The following is a 25892-nucleotide window of genomic DNA, read 5'->3' as shown; positions in this document are numbered from 1 at the left end:
TGCCTGCAACAGCGCGATCCCCGCTCGCGAGTGCCGGCAAATGAGCCCGGCACCAAGGAGAAGTGCCGGGCTCTCTGGAAACAGTCGGCAATGCCGCGGGGGGGGTGTAGGAGGCCGGGGACGGAGGTGTGGGCAGGCGGCCGCCGAAAAAGCGGCCGCCCCGCACCTCCACCTTAAATTGCGCCACTACCGCCACAGGTAGGCCCCTGTGTACCGGTTGCTGTTTGCGGCCAGCGCGGAGGAGGCGGCCACTACCAAATATGGCCAGCGGGGCGATAGCGGGGTGCTGCGCACACCGATGATGTCATCGGTGGCGGCACAGCGCTACAGTCTAACGCCGCCATTAGCGCCCCGCTCAATTTCGCCAGAGGTTTGCACACTGGCGCAAAAGCCCTCTTTGGGCGCAAACTGGTGGCGCAGGCCACTGAATTTCTAGGCCCTAGAGCCGCGCACATCGGGGCCCTGCTAGACCACCGGGGAGTGGGGTTCAGTTAAAGCAACCTGTTCTGCCCCTGTGGGTGCTAATGGGAGGCGCAAATCCACCTAATTTATCAGTTTTTAAAATGACTGCAGTTGCACTTTCCTGTTATGTTATTTAAAACATCATGTTACTGTTACAGTAATTTAAAAAATGCACATTAATTCCAATGATCTAGAAAGCAGAGGGCAAGCTATCTCCTGACACTTTTACCATTTCAGTGCGGGGGCATACATTGGTAAAGGACAGGTTGAACTTAGGTTATTACAATGATATCGATGTTAATTGATTGAAGCTTTTCGGTGTTTAAACTCTTTGGACTGTGCTTTCCTCAGATGACTTACCGAAGCCAATCTTCTCTGTGAATCCACCATATGAAGTCATTTTATACGGAGAGACAGTAACTATGACTTGTCGCTTTCAGTGTCCCTTCACAATTAACCGTTATTACCGAAAAAACGTTTTTTTGAGAGAACTGAAAGCTCCGAAAGGACGATGTTACACCTCTTTAGATTTCACTGCAGTATTTGGCTATGATGACATTTACACATGTGAATGTCTACACTCGGAGAATGGACAATGGAGATCTTCACATCCGAGCAACCCTATTCAGTTAATTATGCGAGGTATGTTAACAGAATCTATTCTCCCAATGGGATTAGAACAATGTGTGCTTACTCAGCGATGAAACGATCCAGTGGAACTGAAGGACACTTGGGCTGCAGTTACATTGGACTTTGGATGTTCCTTTTCAAACCCAACCTCTTTACATGGTGTGAGCGGATTTCTTAATGGTCACCTTGAGCTAAATCTGCCCCAACATAAATACGCAGATCCCAAATTTTAATTGGTAACCCAATTTATAATGTATTTATCATTTGCCACTGTGCTAGAAGCTTTGTTTGCAGTACACTAAGTGCATAGCTTATGGTAAATGACAATAGGTTGCCCCAAGTTGACCCCATATCTGTTTAATGCTTAATGCTGTTTTTACCTGGGAGAAAATTGTAATTGTATTTTGAGAGGCTACCATGCAAATTCACACCCTCTACTGGATACCACAAGCACCATTATGCATGGTGATCATTTACAACCTATTTAAAATTTAACTACGCATGCCAAAAATCGATTACCAGCACGAAATGCTTGGTTTTTAACGAGGCAGTATCGCTTAGGAAACGGTGGAGACCTATAGGGTGTAGGAATGCTAATATCAATGCTCTGATTACTGAGAGTGTTTGCACTGTGAGTATCAGGGAACATAAATGAGAGCCTGAAGTATTAATAGTATACAGGAATCTGTTGTTCTTAAACAGTCTTCTGTTTTTCAGTCGAGTAGTAAAGACTTCAGTGTTATGGTAATATATTACTTTATTTTTTCTACTTTAACATAAACAGCAATCTAAACAGAGAGTATAATATCCTCCCAGTATAAAACAGGCAGTGTTTTGTCAGCAGTTCCGAGTGTAGGCATACACTCAAATAGGTGTCTCTCATTTTCTGAAAATTTAACACAAATGCTTCCTTTTTTACACACTTTTCATTTTATCAAACTAGACGTGGCCTGGCCTTATTTGGTAGCCTCCAGTGAATGCATTTTCCTCAGCCGATTCATACCCACACAAGTTGACATTTCGCGTACATCATCATTCTGTAGTTTCCGGTCAATGCACAGTCCCTTAGCCGATTCATACCCACACAAATTTCCATTTCTCATACATCAACATCCATTAATTTCTAGTCAATGCACGGTCTTTCAGACGTCTTTTTATGCGCACAAACTTACAATTCTCGTATATCAACATCCCATTCTCTGGTTTGCAATGGTGTGTGATAGGATGTTTATATTATGGCAATAATATATTCCAAAGCCTTACTTCAATCTTGAACACTGGCTGTTGCTTAGTGGAATCTGTCTCTCACTCTCTCTCTCTCTCCCGTTCGCTCTCCAATGATACCAACCACATTTCTTTGATTTGTACTGAATGAACTAAACATGAAAACCTTCCAGAAGCCGAATTAACCGAGATCCTCATGACACCAGAATCAGATACATGAAATATCGGTCTGAGAATGGGAGGACCTGTTAAAGAGTTGAGTCAAAGAAAGTTACAGATTGTGCTGATTGAAGGGAGATGTACAATAAGCAGCGAAACCATTTTTATTTTTTGAAAGCAGAAAAAAAAACAGGCTGAAGGAAATATTTCACATAAAAGATAGAATCAGCACATTCTGGCTCATCCTGTTTTCCATCTGTCCTTTCCTTGTAAGTAATAACAAAAAGCGATGCATATATTGGAAGCAGGACGACAGATTTAGTTCCACCTTTACGAAAGTTTGCTCATATGTCATTGAGTAGACTTTTGACACACAATTTCATACAATATTTTTGATACAGATGAACTCCCGGAGCCAACTGTCTACATGGACCCAGGTTCCGGTGCAGTTTCAAATGGGGAAAATGTTGCCATTTCCTGCAAAGGCGACATTCGCTCCAGAGGGGGAACATTTCTCTTGTTCAAAGATCAGAAAGGAAATCCTGTACAGTCCCGTAATGTGAGTGGCGATGAGTGGATTGTGACCTTCAACATAAATACCCGAAGTGAAGGCTCTGTGGGAAATTACAGTTGTCGATATCAAACAGAGGTCGCAGGACGTTCGAGGAATTCGCCATTCAGTAAAGATGTCCCGATTACGGAGACAGGTAGGGACCAACACATTTCAAAACGAGGTTGTGTGTTCTTGTATCTCAATGTTTGTCTCCTTCGCTCATATCTTGTTAATATAGGTGACCAATTCCCTTTAAAATCGAACTGAGATGTACATATTTCGCTGCAACAGTTACCTGGGGATCGTTCTTTTATCTGCTGGCTTAAATTTCCCATTTGTTCTGCATAGTCTGCAGAGGCTGACCGCCCCCCCCCCCCCCGCTGTTATCCAGAAATAATGGTCACGAATTAAGAGCTGGAAGCGTTATTTAACGCTCTTTCTTTATAAGCGGTGAAACGCCAGAAAGCTCCCGAATTTAACTTCCATTCGCTTTGAGCACGGTGCATCAGCAGCACACATACCAGGGAATGGTCTCTGCATACATTCGGTGCTGCCTGATGGGGTGCACCGCCGTTCTTGCATCTGTATCCACCAAGAGAGCTGTGCCCAAGATTAATAATACATGAACCAGTCTGCGGCTGAGAAATTCCCCAGGGCAGAGGTCCGAAAGCGGCGGTATTGGTTATGCCGACCATCTTAATCAGCAGTCGAATTTCTCGCCACTTGGGCACTCCTCTATTTTCTGCATGGTCTGATGGGCGTGGAAGGCCAACTTGGACTATCTGAGCCGTCTCCATCCAAGTAAGGAGATCACACATTAAATGACATTGACACGTTAAAGATGGCACAATGCAAATTCACAGTGATGCTGCCTGGTATGATGAGATAGAGGTACGAAAAAATCCTTCAAATAGACAGGCTAGCTTTATTGGCCCAGATATTCTGATTCCTACGGGTGGGTATGCGCTGTGTACCTGCAGGAGTAAGACCTGCTTTTAACAGGGTAAGAGTTCAATAAAGAAAAAAACATTTCACTGATTTATCATTTTTAAATACTTTTAAACAAATGTAAGTTGATATGTAGCCCCGTAAAAAACTTGAATAATGTTTTTCAAAAAATTAATTTTACTTTAAAATACTTAATTTGTTGTAATTTCAAGTCATTTTAAAAATGTGTATTAAAAAATATATTTAAAGTTTTGCCATGTTTTTTCATTGATCTCCATTCATATATTTGACAGGTCTTCCTGTCAAATGTATGAAGGGAGATTCCCTTCTGTGATTGGCTCCCCAAGGCCCACAAAATCCCAGGGACGCTGCGATTGGAAAATACGGGCCATTATGAAAATGACAATTACAATGGCCCAGAAATTCGGGTGGAGGGCTTCCCACGGGTGCAAGCCCCCGACCTGCACATACCTAGCGCGCCGGTATTTTGCGGCCTGGAGGAGTCCGTGTTTCATGTTTACGTCGAGTGTGAGAGGTTGCAGCCCCTCTTTCAGTACTTGAAGGGGCTGCTCCTCGATTTTGTAGGCCTGCTCCTGGGCCTGGTTAAAAGAGCCATCAATTGGTCCAGGCAGCGGGCGGTCGAGGGGTTCGTCCCGACGGATTGCCTGCGTCTCTTCCGCAGCCATGTTCGCACCCGGGTGGCCCTGGAAATGGAGCACGTGGTGTCCGCCGGCACGCTTGAGGATTTCTGCGACCAGAGGGCGCCGCGGGGACTGGAGTGCATCATCAACCCGGAAAACCAAATTTTAATTTGATTTGTTAATTTTTAGTTGAACTTTTGTTAATTTACAGTCCAATTTGTTTTGGGGTTTTTTGGGGTCCAAACAAAAGAGTACCTAGCGCACCGGCCGTTGTGCTGTGGGCCCACCTGGGATTCTGATCCTGGGCCTCCTCCAACTGCCGGCGGGCAGTGCTTGTTTATCCCAGGGGCGCAGTTAGTTCGATGCGTCACCTGGGATCACGTGGGCCATGCAGAGCCAATGGTAGCAGGGAATGCTTCATTCATAAGTTTGACAGGAAGGGCTGTCAAACCTATAAATACTATAAGCCCCAAAACATCACTAAAACTTCAAATATTTTTTTTTAAATCACACTTTTAAAATAACTATAAATTACAAAAAATAACGATATTAACAATAATTTAAATTTTTGAAAAAATTAATTACATTTTCTAACGGGGCTAAAAATAAACTTACCTTTCTTTAAAGTATTTAAAAATAATAAACCTGTGGAAACAATGTTTTAATTGTAATTAATTCACCACTTACCTTGTTAAAAGCAGGCCTTGCGACTGTTTTTAAAAGTGTAACATCTGGAGACTTACCTTCCCGGAGAAACCTGGAAAAAAAATGTAAGTTCGATGCGCACGCGCTGCCTCTCCGGCGCACACGTTCCATCTGTGAACCCCTTCCTTTAAGGGAACAGAAGTTCCGGTTTCTCGTGCATGTGCAGTGCATGAATGAAATCGGCACTTCCATTGGGCCTACGGGTGAGTACCCCGTGCGTACTCATCCGTGGGGACCCGAATTTCTGGGCCATATGTTTTTTAAATTATGAAAGCACGGAAGTTGGCTTCTATGATAATTTAAAATCATGATAGAAGCAAACTAGTTTCAATAGTTAGGGGCCTATAAGGAAGTGTAGTAAATACAATATTAGAGGGGAGACAGCAGGAAAAGTCCCTCTATACAGAGAGATGTGAGGATATAGAGCTTAGAAATTTGACTCAGGCATTGGCGCAGAACAGGCGCCATATTGGCCGTATCATTCAGCAATGGATTTGAATATCAGGAGCTTCATATAATGGACGGCCGATCTGATATCGCTGATCCTGCGCCACCGCCCGAGTGGAATTTCGAGCGCAATGTAACTGGATCTCAAACGGGGCATAAAACAAGTGAACAGTTCCATACTGATGTTTTCCTTGAATTTTCCACCCATGTTCAATTTCACCCCCATATAATCATACTCACATCAGATGAACTTAATTCCGGGCATGAGGTAGAATGTGTCACTGACGCAAAGCCGTCAGTCAAGCAAAGAATATCATCTCGTGCCCTTTTATGCACTGGACATTCTGCTGGACGTAAACGCTGACATTTCTTGTGTGCTGATGAAATCTTAGCAATCTTCCATCTTTCTATCACTATATAGGTGCAGATAACAGTTTATTGCTGAACATTGGCCTGGGATGTGCTGCTGGGCTCATCGTTTTACTGGTTGTGGCGCTGACCTGGTTCTTGATCGCGAAGAGATGTAAGTGATCATGGGGGAAAAAAAGTACGAATTTTCACATGGACTAAGATCGTTGAAAAGCTGGTCAGGCCTTTCAAACAGCCTGCAGTCCTCAGTCCAGCATTAAGATTGTGAAAGGTGACGGTAAGGCAAATGTTGAAGAGTTCTGTCTGCTTGCTTTGGAAAGGCTTCTCTGTCTAGTCGGATCTCCAGAATATATTGGCCCGGATATTGCGGGGCCGATGACGGGGTATGCACAGCGTACACACCATAGGAAGCCCTCAGAATGGCCCCCAAGTTCCAGGTTTCGGCATAACGCTGCGCATGCACGATAAACTGGAATTTGCAACCTGCCGAGGTGATCATCGCATGCGCTATAAAAAAAACTCTATTGCTGGAGCAGATTTGGATTTGACTATCTCGGGATTAAAAAGAAGTTGTGCGCATACGGGGTCCAGAATTTCTCTCTTTTTTTCAAATGGTAGAAATTTATTACATGCCCTTGCAATATAAAACAAAATCCCATTGCTGATCTACAGTCCTGTCTGTCAAGCTTTGTCTTTCCACCTTGCCTCAATCCGCTCACTCATCTTTGCATAAACCTTTTCTCTTTCTATTTGGACCTGAAACCGTGTCATTTGTTGGTCACTACTCCTGAGATGACTCATCTACTTCAGTGAGTGCCCAGGAAAACACTGACGCCTGGCAAAAGCAGGCACTGGCCCTGCTTTTACCAGATTAAGGGTTAAAATAGATGTTAAATTACATTTTCTAAATGATAAAAATATACAAAAACCTTTAAAATTAATTCATCTAAATTTTGGCCTGAATTAAAATTATTTTTCAGACAATTCAATTTTTATTTTAAATGCTTAATTTGGAGCTTTTAATTAATTTTGAACATGAGAATATTTATTTTTATTAGAATTTTGTGAATTACTTATTTATTTGGGGATATTTCATTTGCTTATGGGGATTCTCCCTTCTAATGTGTTTACGTAGGATTACATAGGATATACGGCAAAGTAACAGGCCATTCAGCCCAGACAGCCCATGCGAGTGTTTATGCTCCACTCGAGACTCCTCCCGTCTTTCCTCATCTAACTCTATCACCATAACCCTCTGTTCCCTTCTCCCTCATATGCTTGTCCAGCCTCCCTGAAATACATCTATACTATTCACTTCAACCACTCCCTGTGGTCGCGAGTTCGTCATTCTCACCACTCTTTTGGTAAAGAAGTTTCTCCTGACTTCCCTCTTTGATTTCTTGGTGACTATCTTATATTGATGGCCTCTAGTTATGTTCTTCCCCACAAGTGGAATCATTTTCTCTATATCCACTCTATCGAAACCTTTCATAATTTTAAAGACCTCTATTAGGTCACCCCTCAGCCTTCTTTTTTCAAGAGAAAAGAGACCCAGCCTGTTCATCCTTTCCTGATATGTATACCCTCGCATTTCTGGTATCATCCTTGTAAATCTTCTCTGCACCCTCTCCAGTGCCTCTATACCCTTTATATAATATGGCGACCAGAACTGTATGCAGTACTCCAAGTGCGGTCTAACCAAGGTTCGATACAGGTTTAGCATAACTTCCCTACTTTTCAATTCTATCCCTCTAGAAATAAACCCTAGTGCTTGGTTTGCTTTTTTATAGCCTTGCTAACCTGTGTTGCAACTTTTACAGATTTGTGAATTTGTACTCCGAGACCCTTTAATCCTCTACATGACCTAGCCTCGCATCCTCCATGTGACCAGTGACCTCCCCACTCTCCCTCCCAAAATGTAGTACATCATATTTTTCCGTGTGGAACTTCATGTGCCAATTATATGCCCATTCTCCGAATTTACTGACGTCCTCCTGTAATTTGTTGCAGTCCTCCTCAGTATTGACTATCCCCCCCCCAATTTGGTGTCATCCACAAACTTAGAAATAGTGTTTTTGATTCCAAAGTCTAAATCGTTAATGTAAATTGTGAACAGCAGTGGTCCCAGCACTGATCCTTGTGGAACACCACTACCCACCTTCTGCCACTGTGAATAGCTACTCTTCGCCCTTGATAGTGTCATCTGTGGTCCAGTTCGCCTGAGTCCGTAGGTTGTGGGTTCAAGTCCCACTCCAGATACTTGAGCACAAAAATCTAGGCTGACAGTCCTCAGTGTAGTACTGAGGGAGTGCTGCACTGTCGGAGGTGCCGTCTTTCAGATGAGACATTAAACCGAGGCCCCGTCTGACCTCTCAGGTGGACGGAAAAGATCCCAAAGCCACTATAGAAACATAGAAACATGGAGTAGGCCATTCAGACTTTCGAGCCTGCTCCGCCATTCAATATGATCATAGCTAATCCGTTATCTCAATACCATATTCCCATTCTCTCCCCATACCCCTTGATGCCTTTTGTGTCTAGAAATCGATCTATCTCCTTCTTAAATAGATTCAGTGACTTGTCCTCCACAGCCTTCTGTGGTAGAGAATTCCACAGGTTCACCACCCTCTGAGTGAAGAAACTTCTCCTCATCTCAGTCCTAAATGCCCTACCACATACCCTGAGACTGTGACCCCTCGTTCTAGACACACCTGCCATTCTGAGTAGCTACACGTTGCTCCTACTCACTGCTTTCTGTCCTGAAGAGAGCCAGCAATCCATTCTGCTACTTGTCCCCTGACCCCGCATTCCCTGACATTGTTCATCAGTCTATTATGGGGTGCTGATCTGGCTCATGGGAATCGAGGAACGCTTCCTAACCACTTGCCTACCTGGGATCCATGGGCCTTTATGCAGCCCGAGGACGCAACGGCTCTGATGCCCGTGACAGAAGAACATTATAAGTAAGAGCATGAATAAGCCATACGGCCCCTAGAGCCTTCTCCACCATTCAATAAGGCCATGGCTGATCATCGACCTCTACTCCACTTTCCCGCCCAATCTCCATGTCCCTTGTTTCCACTAGAGTCCAAATATCTATCGATCTCGGCCTTGAATATACTCAAAGACTCAGCATTCACAGCCCTCTGGGGCAGAGAATTCCAAAGATTCACCGCACTCTGAGTGAAGAAATTCCTCCTCATCTCAGTCTTAAATGGCCAACCCGTTATCCTGAGACTATGACCCCTAGCTCTAGACTCCCCAGCCAGGGGAAACAACCTCTCAGAATCTACCCTGTCAATCCCCCTCAGTATCTTGAATGTTTCAATGAGATCACCTCTCATTCTTCTAAACTCCAGAGAGTACAGGCCCATTCTACACAATCTCTCACCATAGGACAGCTCTCTCATCCCAGGAATCAATCTAGTGAACCTTCGATCCACCACCTCCAAGGCAAGTATATCCTTCCTGAGAGCCAGCAGGTACTTTTGGATTTATTTTTCGGGTCGGAGGCGTACTCCGGAGGTACACCTCCAACCGCAAATTTAGGCCCAATACTATTTAAGGTGGTAATAGCTTCCGACTTTGCTGTCAATATTTTGGGGTAGGAAGAGACGAATTTCTAGACCTATAACAGCAAGCAGTTCGCGTTGTTGCTGAGGTAACCAAGTAGAGGAAACTGTTTTTTTCTTTCTCATTCCATATTTTCTTGCACCTTTTGTGCGTATGCACGTCTCCATTCCTTGATTTCTTCTGGGAAGGGTGCATATTAAACAATTGAATCTACTTCACTTGTATTAATATTGAACAGTGGAAATTTTGATAGTTTGGGTCACTTTATTGCGAAATTTAACATAGTGATTTATATGTTCCCATTGTTACCTTGCAGGACAATTAAGAAGGCAAAATATTGAGAGGTGAGAATACCATGAGACACGCTTTATTTTGATACTCATAGTTTTATGCAAGTTATGCAATTATACTTTAATCACTCAAGTTCATTGCATCTTAGGTAATGGTGCAGAGACTAAACATTAATTTGGGGCTATATTTAGGATAATATAACATGTTTGTGTATGTTACAGAAGGCAGCCTCTGCAGGTGGAGTCACGAGTCACGAAGACGCTGATAACACGTGTAAGTGCCGTGTTGCTTTAATTAATAAGGTTAAAAATAATGGGCCAGAATATGCCATGGAAATGTACAGCACGTTCGGAATTTCCACATGCGAATGCAGGTGCTCAGCATCCCGAAATTGCTATCTGTTCCGTTCTGACTTGACAGATGATCTGCACCGATGGGGATATTCTAAGTACTGGCCAAAGAGTCGGGCTAATTGCTCAGCAAGATTACAATTTTAACAGCTTATGCAAACAGGCGCAGGGCCTGACACATACCGCCTGACAGTTCCAATTATTTCTAAAAGCTATATGTGGCCGGAAATGGAAGCATTTTCGGATTTTGTCCAGGCAATGTTTCTAATGTCCGTGAAAAGCTCGGAGGAAGTGCTTGGTACATTGAGCTAAGTGCGCATTGTGTTCGGAGTAGTTACGCCATCGATCGTTTTATCCAGGTCAATATGATTCTAGGCGACGCTAACAGCAACAGATATCTTAATGGCTTAATTTGTAATACTCGCAGCTGAATCGGCTTTTAGTTATTAATGCACTGGTGTAACTAAAATAGAATGAAAAATGCAAAATAATTCCCTGCATATGATTTAATTAGATTCAGTGCGCGTGAAATTTGAAACGGGCCTGGAAACAAACAGTGGATTCGCATTTTTTTATTTCTTTATGGGATCAGGGCATCGCTGGCAATGCCAGCATTTATTGCCCATCCCTAGTTGCCCTTGAGCTGGTGATGGGGAGCCGCATTCTTGAACCGCTGCAGTCCGTGTGGTGAAGGTACTCCCACAGTGCTGTTAGGGAGGGAGTTCCAGGATTTTGACCCAGCGAAGATGAATGATCAGCGTTATACTTCTAAGTCAGGATGGTGTGTGAATTGGAGGGGGACTTGGAGCTGGTGGTGTTCCCATGTGCCTGCTGCCCTTGTCCTTCTAGGTGGAAGAGGTCGTGGGTTTGGGAGGTGCTGCCGAAGAAGCCTTGGTGAGTTGCTGCAGTGCATCTTGTAGACGGTGCACACTGCAGCCACGGTGCGCCGGTGGTGGAGGGAGTGAATGTTTAAGGTGGCGGATGGGGTGCCAATCATGGGGCTGCTTTGTCCTGGATGGTGTCGAGCTTCTTGAGTGTTGCTGGAGCTGCTATCATCCAGGCAAGTGGAGAGCATTCCATCACAATCCTTACTTGTGCCTTGTCGATGGTGGAAAGGCCTTGGGGAGTCAGAAGTTGAGAAACTCGCCGCAGAATATCTAGCCTCTGACCTGCTCTTGTTGCCAGAGTATTTATGTGGCTGGTCCAGTTAAGTTTTTGGTTAATGTTGACCCCCAGGATTTTGATAGTGGGGGATTCGGCGATGGTAATGCCGTTTAGTGTCAACAGTTGTACGACACGTCCGATATTCCAATCTATTCAAGTTAATGGAACTGAATGACGACTTGAGCGGATTACAGATGACAGGTGCGATAATGCCTTTTTTATGTCCCGCCCATGTACAAATCTGTCCCCAAAATATTTGAAACAATTAATAATGACGTAGAGTCAAATTTACCACTTTGGAGCCTGGCTACCCGGCATCTTCTGAGCGGGATGGAAAAGGAAATAGCTCCATGGAAGGGATGCATGCCTACATAAGAACACAATAACATAATAAATAGGAGCGGGATTAGGTCATCCGGCCCCCGAGCCTTCTCCGCCTGTCCATGAGATCATGGCTGATCATCGACTTCAACTTCACTTTGCCGCCTGATCTCCATCTCCCTTGATTCCATTAGAGTCCAAAAATCTTTCATAAGAACATAATAAATAAGAGCAGGAGTAGGCCATACCGCCCCTCGAGACTGCTCCGCCATTCAATGAGATCATGGCTGATCATCCAAATTCAGCACCCTGTCCCTGCCTTCTCCCCATATCCCTTGATCCCTTAGCCTTAAGAAATATATCTAACTCCTTCTTGAATACATTTAATGAATTGGCCTCTACTGCCTTCTGTGGTAGATAATTCCACAGGTTCACCACTCTCTGGGTGAAGAAATTCCTCCTCATCTCAGTCCTAAATGGCTTAACACTTATCCTTAGACTGTGACCCCTGGTTCTGGACTCCCCCGCCATCAGGAACATCCTTCCTGCATCTAGTCTGTCTAGTCCTGTTCGAATTTTAAAAGTTTCAATGAGATCCCCTCTCATTCTTCTAAACTCCAGCGAGTATATGCCCAATCGACCCAATCTCTCCTCATACGTCATTCCAGCCATCCCAGGTATCAGAACATAAGAGCATGAGAAATAGGAGCAGGAGTGGGCCATTCAGCCCCTCGAGCCTGCTCCCCCCATGCAATAAGTCCATGGCTGATCATCGACCTCAACTCCACTTTCCCACCAGATCTCCATATCCCTTGATTCCCCGAGATTCCAAACATCTATCTATCTCAGCCTTGAAGATGCTCTATGACTGAGCATCCGCAGCCATCTGGGGTAGAGAATTCATAGATTCAAAACCCTCTGAGTGAAGAAATTCCTCCGCATTTCGGTCTTAAATGGCCGACCCCTTATCCTGAGTCTATACCCGCTAGTTCGAGACACTCCAGCCAGTGGAAACAACCTCTCAGCATCTACCCTGTCAATCCCCTTCAGAATCTTGTATGTTTCAATGAAATCGCCTCTCATTCTTCTAAACTCCAGAGAGTATCAGCCCATTCTACACAATCTCTCCTCATAGGACAGCCCTCTCATCCCAGGAATCAATCTGGTGAACCTTTCTTTCACCGCCTCCAAGGCAAGTATATCCATCCTCAGATAAGGAGACCAGAACTGTGCACAGTACTCCAGGTGTGGTCTCCCCAAGGCCCTGTACAATTGTAGCAAGACGTCCTTACTCTTATAGTCCAATCCCCCTTGCAATAAAGGCCAATATTCCATTTCCATTACATGTTGCTTGTTGTACCTTTATGCTAGTTCTCTGTGTTCCCTGCACTTGGACACCCAAATCTTTCTGAACACCAACATTTGAAAGTTTCTCATCGTTAATAAAATATTCTGTTTTTCTATTCTTCCTACCAAAGTAAATAACCTCACATTTCCCTACATTATAGTTGGTCTGCCACCTTAATGCCCACTGAATTAATCTATCTGTATCCCTCTGCAGACTCTTTTAGTTCTCCTCACAGCTTACTGTCCCACTTTGCATTGTATTGTGATCAATTTTGGATACATTTAAGAATATAAGAAATAGGAGCAGGAGTAGGCCAATCGGCCCCTCGAGCCTGCTCCACCATTCAATAAGGTCATGGCTGATCTGATCCTAACCTCAAATCTACTTTCACTCTCCATCCCACCCAAACCCATGTGATCTCCCGGGAGAGGCGAAGAACCAGATAAAAAACCCAATGGCCAATTTGGGAGAAAATATCTGGGAAATTCCTGTCCGACCCATCTAGGCAATCGAAACTCGTCCAGGAGATCACTCTATCCCTGTATTTCCTACAGTGCTTACCTTCTGTAAAAGTGATCTCCACCCCAGCCAGGAACAGGCCCAATTTACTCTTGAAGGACACCTAGCTGGCAGCCTGTTCGATGTCTCCACTAATCCCTGGGAATAGAAGCATCTCCTGAAATCAACACAGAATTTGAACACAAGAATTAGGAGCAGGACCAGGCTACACAGCCCCTGGGCCCGCTCAGCTACCCACAGGGCCATGACAGTTCTGAACCTAGACTCATGTACAATTTGCTGCCCGCTCCCTGTAACCCCTAATTCCCTTTACTTCTAGGAAACTGTCTATTTCTGTTTTAAATTTATTTAATGATGTAGCTTCCACAGCTTTCTGGGGCAGCAAATTCCACAGACCTACTACCCTCTGAGTGAAGAAGTTTCTCCTCTTCTCAGTTTTGAATGAGCAGCCCCTTACTCTAAGATTATGCCCCCTAGTTCCAGTTTCACCCATCATTGGGAACATCCTCACCGCATCCACCCGATCAAGCCCCTTCACAATCTTATATGTTTCAATAAGATCGCCTCTCATTCTTCTGAACTCCAATGAGTAGAGTCGCAATCTACTCAACCTCTCCTCGTATGTCCACCACCTCATCCCCGGGATTAACCGAGTGAACCTCTTTGTACTGACTCGAGAGCAAGTATGTCTTCTCTTAAGTAAGGACACCAACACTGTATGCAGTATTCCAGGTGCGGTCTCACCAATACCTTGTACAACTGCAGCAGTTCCTCCCTGTTTTTATATTCTATCACCCTCGCAATAAAAGCCAACATTCCATTTGCCTTCTTGATCACTTGCTGCACCTGCATACTAACTTTTTGAGTTTCGTGCACTAGGACCCCCAGATCCCTTTGTACTACAGTACTTTCCAGTTTCTTGCCATTAAGATAATAACTTGCTCTATGATTTTTCCTGCCAAAGCACATAACCTCACACTTTCCAGTATTGTATTCCAACTGCCAAATATCTGCCCACTTACTTAGCCTGTCTATGTCCCCTGCAGGTTTTTTATGTCCTCCTCACTCACTACTTTCCCTCCCATCTTTGTCTCATCTGCAAACTTTGATATGTTACACTCGGTCCCCTCCTCCAAATCGTTAATATAGATTGTAGAGAGTTGGGGACCCAGCACTGACCACTGCGGAACACCACTAGTTACTGATTGCCAGTATGAGAATGAACCATTTATCCCAACTCTCTGCTTTCTGTTAGATAGCCAATCCACCACCCATGCCAGAATATTACCCCCAATCCCGTGATTTTTTATCTTGAGCAATAATCTTTTGTGTGGCACCTTGTCAAATGCCTTTTGGAGGTCTAAAAACACTACGCCCACTGGTTCCCCTTTATCCACCCTGTATGTTACTTCCTCAAAGAACTCCAGCAAATTTGTCAAACATGACTTCCCCTTCATAAAACCATGCTGACTTTGTCCTATTAAATTATGTTTATCCAAATATCCCATTACTGACTCCTTAATAATGGACTCTAAAATTTTACCAACCACAGATGTTAGGCTAAGAGGACTATAGTTTGCAGCCTTCTGCCTACTTCTCTTTTTAAATAAGGGTGTTACATTAGCAGTTTTCCAATCTGCCAGGACCTTTGCTGAGTCCAGAGAGCTTTGGAAAATTATTACCAATGCATCCACAATCCCTACCGCCACTTCCCTCAAGACCCTAGGATGGAAGCCATCAGGTCCAGGGGATTTATCCGCCTTGAGTCCCATTATTTTACCGAGTACCACTTCCTTAGTGATTTTAATCGTATTTCGCTCCTCCCCCGCTAGATCCCCCTGTTTGTCCAGTGTTGGGATATTCTTAGTGTCTTCTACTGTAAAGACTAATACAAAATATTCATTCAGTGTTTTTGACATCTCCATGTTTCCCACCATTAATTTCCCGGTCTCATCCTCTAAGGGACCAACATTTACTTTAGCTACCCTTTTTCTTTTTATATAATTGTAGAAACTTTTGCTATCTGTTTTTATATTTTTTGCTAATTAACTTTGATAATCTATCTTCCCTTTCTTAATCAATCTTTTAGTTATTTTTTGCTGTCTTTTAAAGACTTCCCAATCCTCTATCCCCCCACTAGATTTGGCTACCTTATATGCCCTTGTTTTTAGTTGGATACTATCCTTAATTACTTTACTTAGCCACGGATGGCTATATTTTCTTTGTAAGAAGTCACACAACACCAGGTTATAGTCCAACAGCTTTATTTGAAATCACAAGCTTTCGTAGCGCTGCTCCTTCTTCAGGTGAAGTGGAGAAATGCATAAAGACACAGCTTATATAGTCAGAGAATCATGTCAGATGTTTGCAGGTAACCTTTCCAACTGCCATTTATCACACCTCGGCAGAGAGATAATCACAGCAGTCAAAGGTGTGAATCGTGTCCAAACTGGTCAGTCAGGGAAACATTACATCAAAGAACAATGAGGTGAGGTCACAAGGGGTCAAATATTGCAGATGCTGGGGTCTGTATGAAAAACAAAAAAACAGACAAAAAACATTTTTTTTGGCTGGAAATCACAGCAGGTCCGGCCGCATCTGTGTAGAGAGAACAAGGCAATGTCGACTCGAGTCTGGGTGACCCTGCATCAGGTGGGGTTACATGTAGCATGACATGAACCCAAGATCTCTGTTGAGGCCGTCCTCATGGGTGCGGAACTTGGCTATCAGTTTCTGCTCGACGATGTTGCGTTGTCGTCTGTCTCGAAGGCCGCCTTGGAGAATGCTTACCCGAAGATCGGAGGCTGAATGTCCTTGACTGCTGAAGTGTTCCCCGACTGGGAGGGAACACTCCTGCCTGGTGATTGTTGCGCGGTGTCCGTTCATCCGTTGTCGCAGTGTCTGCATGGTCTCGCCGATGTACCATGCTCCGGGGCATCCTTTCCTGCAACGTATGAGGTAGACAACGTTGGCCGAGTCCCATGAGTATGTACCATGTACCTGGTGGGTGGTGTCCTCACGTGTGATGATGGTATCTGTGTTGATGATCTGGCATGTCTTGCAGAGGTTGCTGTGGCAGGGTTGTGTGGTGTCGTGGTCGCTGTTCTCCTGAAAGCTGGGTAATTTGCTGCGAACGATGGTCTGTTTGAGGTTAGGCGGCTGTTTGAAAGCGAGTAGTGGAGGCGTGGGGATGGCCTTAGCGAGGTGTTCGTCGTCATCGATGACATGTTGAAGGCTGCGAAGAACATGGCGTAGTTTCTCCGCTCCGGGGAAGTACTGGACGATGAAGGGTACTCTGTTGGTTGTGTCCCGTGTTTGTCTTCTGAGGAGGTCTATGCGATTTTTCGCTGTGGCCTGTCGGAACTGTCGATCGACAAGTCGAGCGTCATATCCCGTTCTTACAAGGGCATCTTTCAGTGTCTGTAGGAGTCCATCGCGTTCCTCCTCATCTGAGCAGATCCTGTTTATTCGCAGGGCTTGTCCATAGGGGATGGCTTCTTTAACGTGGTTAGGGTGGAAGCTGGAGAAGTGAAGCATCGTGAGGTTGTCCGTGGGCTTGCAGTAGAGTGAAGTGCTGAGGTGTCCGTCTTTGATGGAGATTCGTGTGTCCAGGAATGAGACCGATTCTGAGGAGTAGTCCATGGTGAGTTTGATGGTGGGATGGAAATTGTTGATGTTATCATGTAGTCTTTTCAGTGATTCTTCGCCGTGGGTCCATAGGAAGAAAATGTCGTCGATGTATCTGGCGTATAGCGTTGGTTGGATATCCTGTGCAGCGAAGAAGTCTTGCTCGAACTTGTGCATGAAGATGTTTGCGTATTGGGGTGCGAATTTGGTCCCCATGGCTGTTCCGTGTGTTTGGGTAAAGAACTGGTTGTCGAAGGTGAAGACATTGTGGTCAAGGATGAAGCGGATGAGTTGTAGGATGGCGTCTGGAGATTGGCTGTTGTTGGTGTTGAGTACTGAGGCTGTCGCAGCGATGCCGTCATCGTGGGGGATACTGGTGTAGAGTGCCGAGACGTCCATCGTGGCGAGGAGTGTTCCTGGTTCAACTGGCCCGTGGGTGCTGAGGTTCTGTAAGAAGTCTGTAGTGTCGTGACAGAAGCTAGGGGTTCCCTGTACGATGGGTTTCAGGATGCCCTCGACATATCCAGAGAGGTTCTCACACAGGGTTCCGTTGCCTGATGCAATAGGACGTCCAGGTGTGTTGGCATTGTGTATCTTTGGGAGGCAGTAGAAGTCTCCCACGCGGGAAGTACGTGGGATGAGAGCATGTAGGATGCTTTGAAGGTCTGGATCGAAGGTTTTGATCAGTCTATTGAGTTGGAGTTGGCGGGTGTGTTCTTTGGTTGGATCTGCGGGTAACTGTCTGTAGTGTTCCTGGTTATCCAGTTGTCGGTATACTTCTTTGCAATAGTCCGTTCTGTTCTGTATGACGATGGCACCTCCTTTGTCTGCTGGTTTGATGACGATGGTGCGGTTGGTCTTGAGAGCGTGGATGGCGTTGCGTTGTGATCGGGTTACATTCTGGACTGTCTTGTGAGTGCGGCTGATGAATCTGGCGTTGATGCATCTCCTGACAGCTTGGACACCATTCACACCTTTGACTGCTGTGATTATCTCTCTGCCGAGATGTGATAAATGGCAGTTGGAAAGGTTACCTGTAAACATCTGACATGATTCTCTGACTATATAAGCTGTGTCTTTATGCATTTCTCCACTTCACCTGAAGAAGGAGCAGCGCTCCGAAAGCTTGTGATTTCAAATAAAGCTGTTGGACTATAACCTGGTGTTGTGTGACTTCTTACATTTGTCCACCCCAGTCCAACTCCGGCACCTCCACACCATATATTTCCTTTTACACCCTTTATTCCGCAGTGGAATATTTTTTTTTTGGAAGTTTTAAAATAACTCCTTAAATGTACTCCACTGATCCTGTACCGTCTTACCCTTTAATCTATTTTCCCGGTCCACTCTAATCAATTCCGCTCTCATACCTGCATAGTCTCCTTTATTCAAGCTCAGCACGCTTGTTTGAGATCCAACCTTCTCACCCTCTAATTGAATATGGAGGATCCTTTACTGGGACATTTTTAATTAATCCTGTCTCATTACACAGGACCGAATCAAAGGTTGCTTGCCCCCTGGTCGGTTCAGTTACATACTGCTCAAGAAACCCATCCCTAATACACCAAATGAACTCATCCTCAAGGCTGCCCTGCCCAATTTGATTTGTCCAGTTAATATGATAGTTAAAATCCCCCATAATTATAGCTGTTCCCTTATTACAAACCTCAACTATTTCCTGATTAATACTCCGTCCAACAGAGTTGCAACTGTTCGGAGTTCTATAGACTAGGCCCACTAGTGTTTTTTTCCCCTTATTATTCCTTATCTCCACCCAAACTGTTTCACTATCCTGATCCTTTGGCCCAATATCATTTCCCTGTATTACAGTGATTCCTTCCTTTATTAACATAGCCTCCCCACCTCCCCTTCCTTTTTGCCTGTCCTTCCTGAATGATAAACAACCTAGTATGTTTAATTCCCAGTCATGGTCACCCTGCAGCCATGTTTCTGTAATGGCCACAAGATCATACCCATATGTAGTTATTTGTGCCATTAACTCGTCCATTTTGTTATGAATGCTACGTGCATTCAGATAAAGAACTTACAAATACGTTTTGTGACACTTAGTTCCTGATTTTTCCCCTTTTACTACTTTACCTTTTACTCCATACCTTCTGTCCCTTCCTGACACGCTCTGGTTTTTAATTCCCCCACTGCTACCTAAATATATAACCTTCTCCGTTATCCTTTTTATTATTTGCTCTCTAGAAACCTCCCCCCCACTTGTTAGTTTAAAGCCCTCTCTACAGCCCTAGTTATATGATTCGCCAGGATTCTAGTCCCAGCAATGGCCAAGTGAAGTCCGTCCCAACGGAACAGCTCCCTCCTGTCCCAGTACTGGTGCCAGTGTCCCAAGAAGCAAAACCCATTTTTCCCACACCAGGCTTTGAGCCACGCATTTAACTCTCTAATTGTATTTACCTAGCCAAATTCGCTCGTGGCTCAGTTAATCATCCAGAGATTATTACCATTGAGGTTCTGTTTTTTAATTTGACCCCTAGCTGCTCATACTCCTTTAACAGAACCTTCTTCCTTGTCCTATCTACATCGTTTGTACCAACATGGACCGCAACAACTGGATTCTCCCCCTCCCACTCCAAGTTTCTTTCCAGCGCAGAAGAGATGCCCTTAACCCTGGCACCGAGCAGGCAACACAGCCTTCGGGACTCCCGCCCTCGACTGCAGAGAACCCTATCTATCCCCCAAATGATACTATCCCCTACCACTACAACATTTCTTTTTACTCCCCCACTTGAATGGCCCCCTGTTCCACGGTGCTGTGGCCAGGTTGCTTATCCTCCCTGCAGTCCCCACTCCCGCCCTCACAGGGAATAAGTACCTCGAACCTGTTTGACAAGAGCAAGTGCTGCGGCTCCTTCAACACTACCTCCTGGATCCCTGTACCTGCCTCACTCATAGTCGCACCGTCCTGTCCCTGACCACGGGCTAAATCTGAATTAATTAATTTCATAGGTGAGACTAACTCCTGAAACATAGAGTCCAGGCACTTCTCCCCCTCCCTGTTTTCTCTCGGTTCCTTCATCTCGCTCATTAATATAGATTGTAAATAGCTGAGGCCCCAACACTGATCCCTGCTTGTAACGTAACCCGCCAGATTTCCCTTCCTTTGAAATGAAGTGCCATGTTATACTTGTTGCGATATTTTGCTTTCTGAAATGTGGCCTTGTGATTGTTATTACCCATTAGGTAAAGACAAATATCTAAAGATGATTTTAAATTTGCGCTAAATTTGTGGTAATGAGTGATTACTGAGGATATTTTTTAATATCGGGGAAGATTTTCAGCACGGGCGTGAACTGCACGTCAACTGATTTTAATGGAATTTAGTAATTAGGCATTTACTATCACACGTGGCAACGGCAGTTTTCTGCCCGAGCAGCCAGTTGGCATTCTAGCCCATTGAAACTCGCTGGAAAAACAGGCAGAGACGTCACAAAATAAATGTCCTTCTTTTCAGATCAGACTGCGAATCTTCCTTTAGATCCTGACAAAAACGTAAGTTCAATTTTTCTCAAATGCCAATCATTACGCCTCTTGCTTTGCAAACACCAATGAGCTGGCTCCTGCAGAGAGAGTCGGAAACTTACAGAATAGTGAGCGAGGGAGAGTGAGAGAGTGAAAGAACGAGATAGAGAGTGAGTGAGAGAGAAGGAGAAAGACAAGACAGAGAGAAGAACAGATGGACACAGAGATAGAGATCGATACATTTATAGATAGATAGACAGACAGACAGACATACAGATAGATATATAGATAGAAATATATATAGGTAGACAGAGAGGCAGAATGACAGGCAGAACGACAGGCAGAATGAATGACAGACAGACAGAATGACAGAGAACGACAGACAGAGAACGACACACAGAGAATGACAGACAGAGAAAGACAGACAGACAGAACGACAGACAGACAGAACGATCGACAGACAGAACGACAGACAGACAGAATGATAGACAGACAGAACGACAGACAGACAGAACCACAGACAAACAGACAGACAGACAAAAAGACAGACAGACTGATGCACTGTCAATTACTACAAAAGAGAGAGTAACAAACAGGCTTTTATTACCAAAGAACAGAGCATGCCTCTTGTGGTTGCCTTGTATCCAAAAGGGCCGGGGGCTGCCGAGCAGCCACCTTTATACCCAGCCATGAGGGTGGAGCCAGGGGCGGAGTCAGCTGAGGCATGCACAGACAAGTACAGCAATATGCAAGAGTGAACAACAGTATTAACAGTGAACAACAATACTAACAACAGTGGTGAACAACAATGCTAACAACAGTGGTTTACCACATTCACCCCTTGTTTAGAATTGAGTCCGGCGGGGTGAAGTGCACTAAAAATTCGTGTACTGAAGTCCATCAGGAGGCCTTGTAAGCCGTCCTGAGCGTCGCAGCAGCTGCGGTGATGGTGCAGCATCCAACGTTGAACCTGGTGTCTCGTTCAGAGGAGGTGTAGCAGGTGGCGGACCCTGGGGCTGTTGCATGCCGTCTACAGGGGTCAGAGCACGGGTAATGGGAGGTAGCGATGGTGGTCTCTCAGAGGCACCCAAAGGTGCGAGGTCTCATGCGGGGACTGTGTCCTAGGGGTAGGCAGGAGTAGCGGTGGGTGGCGAAGAGGGTGTTTCAGGAGCACCCGCAGGTGCGAGGTCTCGAATGGAGACTGTGTCCTCCCGCCCGTCCGGGTACACCATGTAAGCATACTGCGGGTTGGCGTGCAGGAGGCTCACCCTCTCGACCAGGGGGTCCACCTTATGGGTCCTCACATGCTTCCGCAGTAGGACGGGTCCTGGAGAAGTCAGCCATGTTGGTAGCGAAATCCCCGACGTGGACTTCCTGGGGAAGGAGAACATTCTCTCATGAGGAGTGGCATTGGTGGGTGTACAGGGCAGCGACCGAATGGAATGGAGCACCGCAGGGAGGACCTCCTGCCAGTGGGAGGTCGGAAGGCCCTTTGCTGTCAGGGGGAAGGAGGCGGACTTGATGAGGGGTCGGGCTTTATCCGCATAGTTGGGCACCCACTGAGCATAGTAAGAGAAAAACCCCAGGCATCTCTTCAGTGCTTTCTGGCAGTGGGGGAGGGGGAGCTCCATAAGAGGGCGCATTCTATCGGGGTCTGGGCCGATGACTCCATTCTCCACTACGCAGCCAAGAATAGCAAGGCGCTTAGTACGAAACATACATTTGTCTTTGTTGTATGTGAGATTCAGCCGCTGGGCCGTCCGGAGGAATTTCCCTAGATTAACGTCGTGGTCCTGCTGGTCGTGGCCGCAGATGGTGACGTTGTCTAGATATGGGAACGTGGCCTGGAGCGCGTTCTGGTCAACCATCCGGTCCATCTCCCGTTGGAAGACAGAAACTCTGCTGGTGACGCCGAAGGGAACTCTGAGAAAGTGATAGAGCCGACCGTCAGCTTCAAAAGCTGTGTACTGGCGGTCCTCAGCCCTGATGGGGAGCTGGTGGTATGCCGACTTCAGATCAATCGTCGAGAACACCCGGTATTGTGCTATCTGATTGACCATGTCAGATATGCGGGGGAGTGGGTATGCATCCACCTGGGTGTAGCGATTGATCGTCTGGCTGTAGTCAATAACTAGGTGCTGTTTTCCGCCAGTCTTCACCACCACCACTTGTGCTCGCCATGGGCTATTGCTGCTCTCGATAATCCCTTCCTTCAGGAGTCTCGCTACCTCGGATTTAATGAAACCCCTATCCCCAGCACTGTAACGCCTACTTTTGGTAGCGATGGGCTTACAGTCGCAGGTGAGGTTAGCGAACAAGGAGGGGGGGGGACTTTAAGGGTGGAGAGGCTGCAAATGGCGCACGGCGGGTGATTTAAAAACTGCTGGCTGCAGACCGTGAGAGGGGGAGGGGTCCACCGTACGCTAAAGTGATACTCTTAAGGTGGCACTGAAAATCCAACCCCAGTAGGACGGCAGCGCAGAGGTCGGGTAGGAACAGAAGTTTAAAATTTTTGTATTCAGTACCCTGCACTGAAAGAGTCACCATACAGTAGCCACCGACTTCCGCTGACTGGGCTTTGGAAGCCATAGAGATGCAATGACGTGTCGGCAGGACCGGGAGAGAGTAACTGCGCACCGTGTCGGGGTGTATAAAACTCTCCGTGCTCCCGCTGTCAAAAAGGCAGGTAGTGGCGCGGCCGTTTACCATAATGTCCATCATGGACCTAGACAGCTGATGCGGGTGAGATTGATCCAGCGTCACGGAAGCCAGTGTATGTTCAAGTGTGTCGATGCGGTCGTCCGATGAGGCGGTGGTGGAGTCCGGGTCCCCCGTAACTGAAGTCGGAGGCGTCCAAGATGGCGGACAAAATGGCGGCGCCCACGGTCCCGATCCCCACGCGGCTGGGGGAGCCCAAGATGGCGGGCAAGATGGCTGCGCCCACGGTTCACACGGCGTTAGCGGTCTTCCCTTTGCAGGCGCTAACGTAGTGACCTTTCTTCCCGCAGCTGGAGCAGGTAGCATTCTTCGCGGGGCAGCGTGCTCTAGGGTGTTTAGCTTGGCCACAAAAATAGCATTTTTGTCCCTTGGACATCACTGCAGCAGTCGGAGGTGGCAGTCCCATGGCCCAAGATTGCGGCGTCCACGGCGCGGGGCGATTAGGGGAGAAAGCGTCCATATTTCTGAGGGCCGCATCGAGCGAGAGCGCGAGGGACACTGCCTTTGTTAGGTCTATTTCACCCTTCTCCAGCAGCCTCTGCTGGGAGTAGTCGGACCTTAGGCCTGCAACAAAAGCATCTCGTATCAGTCCCTCCGCATGTGCCGCGGCCGATACTTCCTTGCAGTTGCAGCCGCGTCCGAGTACCTGCAGTGCCCATAGGAAGGCCTCCACTGATTCCCCGGGCTGCTGTCTGCGAGATCTTAAAAGGTGCCTGGCATAGACTGTGTTAACCGGGCGTGCATACTGCCCTTTCAGTAGGTCGATAGCCGCCGCGTAGTTCGTCGCATCTTGGATTAAAGTATAGACTTGATGGCTCACCTTCGAGGCCAGGATTTTCAGTTTATTTTCATCGAGAGTCACGGCCGAGGCTTTCAGATACGCCTCAAAGCAACGCAGCCATTGTGCGAATTTAGTCGACGAACCCGCTTCTTGGGGGTCTAGGTCCAGGCATGTTGGTCTGATGGCTCGCAGCAGCGCCTGCTGCTCAGCGTTTTGCGCCATCGGTTGATCAGCATTCGCAGCCAACATTTAACTTTGGTAATAAAATTGATGCACTATCAATTACTACAAAAGAGAAAGTAACAAACATGCTTTTATTGCCAACGAACAGAGCATGCCTCTTGTGGTTGCCTGGTATCCAAAAGGGCCGGGGGCTGCCGAGCAGCCACCTTTATACCCAGCCATGAGGGTGGAGCCAGGGGCGGAGTCAGCTGAGGCATGCACAGACAAGTACAACAATATGCAAGAGTGAACAACAGTATTAACAGTGAACAACAATACTAACAACAGTGGTGAACAACAATACTAACAACAGTGGTTTACCACACAGACAAATAGGCAAACAGACAGACAGAACGAACAGACAGACAGATAGACTGACCAGACAAAATGAACAGACAGACAGAACAGACAGACAGAATGAACAGACAGACGAACGAACGAGAGTCAGAGGTGTGAGAAACAAAAGAGACAGACAGACAGACTCCGAGAGAGACAGACACAGAAACAGAGAGTGAGAGAAAGAGAGAGAGAAAGCTGCAGTGAGACACAGCGACACAGAGAAAGATAGACAGTCAAAGGCAGAGAGCCAGATGGAGAGTAAGATAGCTGAGAGAGGGAGAGAGAGAGCGAGGCAGAGGAAGTGAGACAGAGAGAAAAAGATTGATATAGAGAGGCGACGAGAGTTGGAGAGGAGGAAAGAAACACATTATCCGTATATTATCTACTTCTGCCATTTCTTCATGTTATTCATTGCAGGGAGCGTCTGCTGATGTACCAGAGAGCGACCACCAGGAACTCACCTATGCTACTTTGAATATGGAAGCTCTGAATCAGAAAGAAGCTGCGTTGGCCACTGCTGCGGACAGCATTGTGTATGCCGAACTGAAAAAGAAATAAAAGTTCTCAGCAGCTTTGATATATGTTACTCACCAAGACCTGTGGAGACAACTGCTTTCTCGGGACGGATGGTGGGAGTAGGGTCGCGATTTTCGTAATTAACGCTTGGAGATTAAGCATTACCGGGGCGAACTGCAGGCTCGGAATTCCGGCAGAATATTATGCACAACTCCGACAGAACTGGCCAGAGTTCCTTTCCATTAATATCAAAATAGAAAATGAGGTGGTTTCTATTACAGGCGATTTATCCTGCCGGATTTTCAATTTTCTGCTTTGCCCAGAACATGCTTAATGCCCTAGTGGTAAACACAAAAATCTACAACTATATAGCCTCATTATTTTTTAGCTCAGCATGTTTTTTTTAGTAGGTATATAAGATTGCATGCTTTTCACATGCAAGCTGTTACATGTAGCAACATGTTTTATACTAATTGCTTCAATCATAACATGGAAT

At 45.9% G+C, this 25892-nt stretch overlaps 1 pseudogene; it reads left to right on the top strand.

Annotated features, from left to right (window-relative positions):
- The first annotated feature begins 773 nt into the window (after nucleotides 1-773).
- Nucleotides 774-25438, top strand: LOC147085042 (uncharacterized; annotated as a pseudogene).
- The last annotated feature ends 454 nt before the right edge of the window (nucleotides 25439-25892 follow it).

The sequence above is a fragment of the Somniosus microcephalus genome, unplaced genomic scaffold (assembly GCF_052327205.1).
Source record: "Somniosus microcephalus isolate GS21.2 unplaced genomic scaffold, FLI_Smic_1.0 unresolved_chr9, whole genome shotgun sequence".
Lineage (NCBI taxonomy): Eukaryota > Metazoa > Chordata > Chondrichthyes > Squaliformes > Somniosidae > Somniosus > Somniosus microcephalus.
This window is presented reverse-complemented; position numbering and strand designations above follow the sequence as displayed.